Below are 6,854 nucleotides of genomic sequence, written 5' to 3'. Positions count from 1 at the left end.
ATGTGGCGGTGACGTGCGTTACCTCTTGTTCCCCAGCCCCGCCCCCAGCACATTCCGTCCCGCCCCTTGCCGGCCAAAGCCCCGCCGGCTGAAAGCCCCGCCCCAAGCTAGTGTAAAGGAGGAAGGGAGGAGACAGGGATGCTTCTCTCTGTCCCTCACTTGCTCCTCACTGCTGAGGCGCACTGTCCATGACGGGTTACACAGCGGGGAGAATTTCCCTGCTGTGTAACCTGTTAGATGCCGATCTGAATGGAGAAAAAGCTGTCAGCTTAGCTTCAGACCTTTATTCCTTATATGGTGCAAATAATTTAATTAGCAGTTTTTATGAATTCTAAAAACCTATGTAAGAACATTCCTATTTATATACTCCATGTACTATGAGGGAATTTTCAACTCTTTTCTTGTTTTAGGAAAACCTAAAAACTCTTATTTATGTACTGCGTTATTGAAATTGTATGACAGGACGCAAAATACTTTCTTGGTCATGACTCAAAACCTTGTTTTCACAAACTAAGAAAGGTTTTGTATCAACCTCAAAAGTTTCTTTTACTTCTACCTTCAATCCCGGGATCCGCTGCCCCATCTGCGGCCCGGGACCGGCTCGGGAGGGTGTCAGGAGGAAGAGGAAGGAAGGTCAGCTCCTTGCTGACCTCCCTCCTGGCTGTGAATGGAGAAGTGATGTGTATTACATCACTTCTGCATTCACCTGTCAGTCATCTGGCTGCTATAGCCAGAGAAAAGAAGCTGATGAAGCAGATCTCTGCTTCATCAGCTTCTTTTGGGGTCCACAGGTGACATTAGGGGTCCTAGAGACCCCTAATGTCTCCATAAAGAGGACCTGTCAGTGTGTCTTTGCTATTATATAGGGAATTGTTATCCCCCTATATCAGGGCCGCCCACAATTTTTCTTCTGGAGATCTACTTTTCAAATGACGAGCTCAATGAGATCTACCAACAAAAAAACACCTGCGTTCACAGGCGGGAGGGGGCGTGGCGGTGCATTTAAGTCAGTGGCACCGCAGACAGGCCCCTCACCCACAGTGCGATCGCCTGCACCTGGAACCCAGGCACATTAGTGCCTGCGTTCCGGTCCAGTGCGATCTCGAAAAATGCTGCAAGCACTATTTTTGCAGATCACTCTGGACCGGAATGTAGGCACTAATGTGCGGGTGATCAAACTGTGGGCGGAAGACCTGGCTGCTGTGTAACCCCACGCCCCCTCCTGCCCCTGACCTATCCTCCTGCAGTGCTTGTGTGGCGGACGTTGCACACGGGGAGAGGTGTCCCGCCCCTTTCCGTGTGCGGCGTCTGACACATTCAGCCGGCAGCCGCACAAGCACCGCGGGAGCATAGCAGTAGCCAGCTCCTTTTGCACACGTGCCAAGAAAAAAAAGTCCCCCGCCAACAGGCGTGTGACCCCAACAGGCCCCTGGAGGCAGCGCCCTGCCTCCAGGATTTTTAATTTTATTTTTTAAAATTTTTTATTTTATTTTTATTCTTATTTCATTTTTTATTTTTTATTTTTTTTACTGTTGGGGGGCTTTGGGCAAATATTATGGGTCAAAACAGCCCCCTGATATTTACCTTTTAAAATAGAAAAAGAAATTGAGGACAGAGGCTTCCCATTCATTCAGAAAATATTTACTATCACCAGTTTCTGAATGGGGAGGAGCCTCTGTACAGAGTGCTACTCCCCATTGAGAAACTCATGAATGAACAGGAAGTGATGTAAATCACATCGTGTTCATTCATAACTGGGGACACAGTACTATGTGTCCCCAGTTATTTACAAACACTGGAGTAATCAGCTGATCGCTCCAGTGTTTGTCCTGCACAGAGGATTGCTACATATCATTGATATGTAGCGATCATCTGCCGCTCTGCCACGCACAGAGGGGGGCTGCAACTTCTCCTCTGGATCTCCCCTGCTCTCCCGAGCAGAGGCAGCGGGAGATCCGAGAAGAGGAGAAAAAAGCACTTCAGCCGCACGGATGACGGAGCCGCTGTAACAGCAGCATGTGCAGTGAGGAGAGAGAGAGCCGCCGGCTGTCAGATCCAAGCCGAGCGGCTTTCTCTCTCCTCACCGCTCGGCGTGCTGCTGTGATAGCGGCTACGTCTCCCGCCCACCGCCGCCGACTGCAGCTTCACTATTCCTCGGATCCCCGCTGCATACAGATGGGGGAGAGCAGCGGGGATCCAGAGAAGACAGGACATTGCGATCTACCAGTGATCGCTACACTATCGACTGGTAGATCGCGATCGACCTTATGGGCACCCCTGCCCTATATAATAGCAATAACAATAAGTGCAAAAAAAATATATAAATAAAAAAATAAAAGTCACATATAAAAAAGTCACAAAAAAAAGTCACATATAAAAAAAGTAAACCCCCCCTCCAAATGTTTAACTCCCCCACCCTCACATTTACGCACATATAAATGTAAATATGCGTCCGGTGCACCAGCGCGCGGAAACGACAATTGCGCTACACACGTTACATATCGCCGCGAACGTCGCAGTGAGAGCAATAATTTTAGGGCCATCAATCACTGATAACACTAAAATGATGAGTGGTAAAAACTTTTAAAGCGTTGCCTGTGGCCAATTTTGGGTATTATAATTTTTTTTAGGTTTCACACGCAATTTTAAGGCTTGACATGTTTGGTGTCTTTTTACCCGACGTGACCCCATCTTTTATATTTTACCAAAAAATTGGGTAATAAAAAATGTTTTATAATTTAATATAGGGGAAACAGTTTTTTTAAAAAAAATTTCGGTAATTTTCCCTTAATATAGTAAAAAATAAAAACCCCAGTGGTGAATAAATACCACCAAAAGAAATCTCTATCTGTCCCCAAAAAATGGAATAAAATCAATTTCAGTACAGCGTTGCATGACGGAATAAATGTCAAAGTACCGCAGCGCTGAATACTGAAAAATGGCCTGGATGGGAAGGGGGTTTAACACCGCGGATGTCAACTGGTTGAGCTATTATTTTAATGTCAGCGTGTTCTACGGTAGCTATTTCATTAGCTAAGGTATGTGCCATTGAGATTCCTATGTTCAGATTGTCTTCACTCTGTGGAAATATATTTACAACCGCATAGCTACATAGACTGTGGGCAGCAAGTTTAAAAATGGACTTGTTTCCTTATCTAGTTCTTTGTTTGAATGGTATATAGGTTTCTGAGATGAACCAACGGGTATTTGTGCATTATGCTGTGTGAGTTCTATTTCAATCTGTTTACATGTCCAAACTTTTAACCATTTTGAAAACTTTTCATGAAATTCTCCTGTGCCGGCTTTCGGCCGGCACACCCCCCAATCCCCGCACCGCCGACCCCCCCACACCGCCGACACACTGAGCCAGTCACACACTATTATTATACACATCAGTCTCTGTACAGAGGAGCTTACACTCTAATGTCCCCCCCACAGTCACACACTATTATTATACATTTATATAGCTCTGACATATACCGCATTGCTGTACCGGGAACACTAAGCCAGTCACATCAGTCAAGCTTGGAGCGGTGGAAGCAAAAAAAGTGTGGTGTGCAATATATTGAAATGGAAAGTGTAAATTTATATAGCAATCAATGCAGAATGGCACTGGCTATAGAGGACTACAAATACCAACAATAATACATTATACAACATAATGCAGAATACCACCAGCTATAGAGGAATACAGCAAATCCCAGCCATACATTATATATACAGTGTATAATGTATTGCTGAGATTTGTAGTCCTCTATAGTAGGGCTGGTAATGATTAAAATTTTCCTGTTCGATTAATCAAATTGTTTTTTAATCGATTAATCGACTAATTTCGATTAATTATAACGCACATACAGAGGGGGGTCTCACCAGAGCTTTGAGGGGGCCTCACCAGGGTAGCAGGGCTCTGTGGGGTCTAACCAGCCTTGTTAGAACAACAAGAGGACGCAAAACAAGGTCAGCTAACTGCCTGGACCGAACATATCAGGGAAGGTGACAGGAACAATAAATATCATGTATAATGTACTTTTCCCCCAACCCCCAAGTAGCAGAACACCAGTGCCTGCGACCCAGGGATATAAGAATGAAGGCACGCTGGGACTTGCAGTTCAACTACAACCACTATGCCTTCATTGCCCCTGTACACCTCTCCACATCACCCAGGGAACTACATGTCCCAGCATGCCCTTATGGTCTTTGTACACCGTCCCCCACATAAATCACCCAGGGAACTACAAGTTCCAGCATGCAAGCCCCCTGCAGTAGTTCCCTGCGTGATATGTGAGAGTTGTACAGGGACAGTGAGTGCATGCTGGGACTTGTAGTTCCCTGTATGATAGAAGGCTATTTTAATTACTTTCCTCATGAAAATACAATGCCATTATAGTACAGTAACTTTTGAAATCAACTATATTCTATTCAATGTTTCTATAATGACATTGTATTACTAGTACTTTCATGAGGACAGTAATTAAAACAGCCTTCTATCATACAGGGAACTACAAGTCGCAGCTGAACTGCCGACTTGTAGTTTCCCAGTAGTACAATGACATTATAGAACATGGAATAGAATATAGTCAGTTTCAGCCATATTCTATTCCATGTTCTATAGCTTGAGCAGAGTGCTGGAAAAAAACATACCCGCGTGGGGGGACAGCGGCCGGGAACATCGAGGCGGGTCTCTGTATCAGGTGGCTGCTGCTGGGTCCTCGCAGCTGAGGTAACGAATGGAAGGGGGAGGAGTCCGGTGACGTCACGGACATCGACGTCGACGGACTCCTCCCTCATTCCCTTCGTTACCCATCACGGACAACTACATCACCCGACTCCTCCCCCCTTCCCTTCGTTAGCCGACAGAGCCACTCGGGGGGGGGGGGAGGAGTAAGGTGACGTCGATGTCAGTGAGTACTTTGATTGATCAAAATAATTTTGATCGATCAAAGAAATTAACGATTAATCGACGGATTAATCGTTAATTTCCGCACCCCTACTCTATAGCTGATGGTACAGCTGAAGAGATTGCAGCCAGGAGAGCCAGCCAGATTGTCTGCACACACATTTAGTGATTCTATCTATGTATGTGACTCTGTGTGTATGCATCTGCATGTATGTATGTAAGTATGTATCTGTGTGTGTATGTAAGTATTGTGGCATTGCATGGCAATACCCTGGTGTTATGTGGCCTCAAAGTGACCCAGTATTCTCAGCCAGAGGGGTTCCAGGAAGCAATTGCTTGTACCAGGAAAGAGCTGGATTTGCAGTTCTTCCCAGGTTTTCTGGATTTGGCTTGTGTTCCTGGAACTGGGAGATTTCAAAGAGCATTGGGAGGGATGAAATCTCCATTCCTGGGTCCGGACTCAAGTGGTGACCAGCCCTTATGAAAAGGGTGCTGGTTAATGGTCAGTGTTCCAGCTGGAAGACATAGGAGCAGTGACCTGCAGTACCTCTGGTTCCGGGTGAGGCATTCCCCTGCCTCGCCCCAGCACGTCCCGCTCCACCCCTGCCCACCTGTCGAAGCCCCGCCCAGCCATAGAAGCCCCACCCCAACCAGTCCCCAAGCTAGTGTGAAGGAGGAAGGGAGGTCCCTGTCCCTCACTTTCTTCGTCACTGCTGAGGCATCGAGATCGATGGCCTCAGTGTTTTTTCTTTCTTTTTTTGATTGGACAGCTTGGACCAATGGCGCTTTGCCAATGGTCCAAGCCATGGACCAATGGCTCACGCCTCTAACAAAGAGTAAAGGCTGTGACAGCTCTTGCCTCAATAGTTAGGTTACACAAGCAGTGGGGAAGCCTGCTGCTGTGTAACCTAACTACCTGTCAAAAGCCGGATGCAGCGCTGCCTGTAACTAACAGGCAGCGCTCCCTCAATGACAGGTTGGACAGCAGGGAGGCTTTCCCTGCTGTGTAACCTGATTAAAGCCGATCTGAATGAAGAAAAAGCAGTCAGCTTCAGACTTGATCTTTATCCTCCATAATACTAGGTGAGGCTCTGCCTCCCCTGACCGCACGTCCCTGCAGGGCCGTAGGGGCCCGCCCGGGACCCTTACATGAGTATCAGCCGCCGGTGACAAGCGAGGAGGCGGGCCCCCGGAGCGCAGGAGGGGCCCGGCCGTAGCAGCGCCGGGCCACAGCATTACCTATACAGGCACAGCCCATCGGCGCAGCTTTTCATCTGATCTCTGACCGCCGGAAGTGGCATCACGTCACTTCCGGCCAGTGCAGCGGCAGAGGAGGCCAGGTGAGCAGGTAAGAGGAGCTGGGAAGGAGGGAGGGCGATGCAGCCCTGTCCAGCCCACCTGAGACCCCTGCAGAGCCCACCATAGAGAGTATCAGATGGGCTCTGCAGCATCTATGGTGGGCTCTGCAGGCTCACTCTCAGGTATGTGTAGGTGTCTCAGGTGGGTCCTGAGTCCAGCGCGTCACTAAGCCCTGCGTCCAGCGCGTCTTTAAGCCCTGTGTCCAGCACGTCATTAAGCCCTGCGTCCAGCGCGTCATTAAGCCCTGCGTCCAGTGCGTCACTAAGCCCAGAGTCCAGCCGGTCACGAAGCCTTGCGTCCAGTGGGTCACGAAGCCCAGAGTCCAGCGAGTCACGAAGCCTTGTGTCCAGTGGGTCACGAAGCCCTGCGTCCAGCGGGTCACGAAACCCTGCGTCCAGCTCATCATTAAGCCCTGCGTCCAGCACGTCACTAGTCCCAGAGTCCAGCACGTCACTAGTCCCAGAGTCCAGCGGGTCACTAATCCCAGAGTCCAGCGGGTCACTAATCCCAGAGTCCAGCGGGTCACTAATCCCAGAGTCCAGCGGGTCACTAATCCCAGAGTCCAGCGGGTCACTAATCCCAGAGTCCAGCGGGTCAC

General features: G+C 48.5%; 1 long non-coding RNA gene across 1 annotated transcript in view; it reads right to left on the bottom strand.

Annotated features, from left to right (window-relative positions):
* Positions 1 to 479: 479 nt before the first annotated feature.
* Positions 480 to 6,854, bottom strand: part of LOC108800114 — a 15,691-nt gene continuing 9,316 nt past the window's right edge. The window contains exons 3-4 of the long non-coding RNA XR_001942074.1: positions 1,763 to 1,768; positions 480 to 556 (exon numbers count right to left, since the gene is read on the bottom strand). This is a non-coding gene — a long non-coding RNA (uncharacterized LOC108800114). The remainder of the gene's footprint in view (positions 557 to 1,762; positions 1,769 to 6,854) is intronic.

This window comes from Nanorana parkeri, unplaced genomic scaffold, assembly GCF_000935625.1.
Source record: "Nanorana parkeri isolate BGI_ZX_2015 unplaced genomic scaffold, ASM93562v1 scaffold1920, whole genome shotgun sequence".
NCBI lineage: Eukaryota > Metazoa > Chordata > Amphibia > Anura > Dicroglossidae > Nanorana > Nanorana parkeri.
This window is presented reverse-complemented; position numbering and strand designations above follow the sequence as displayed.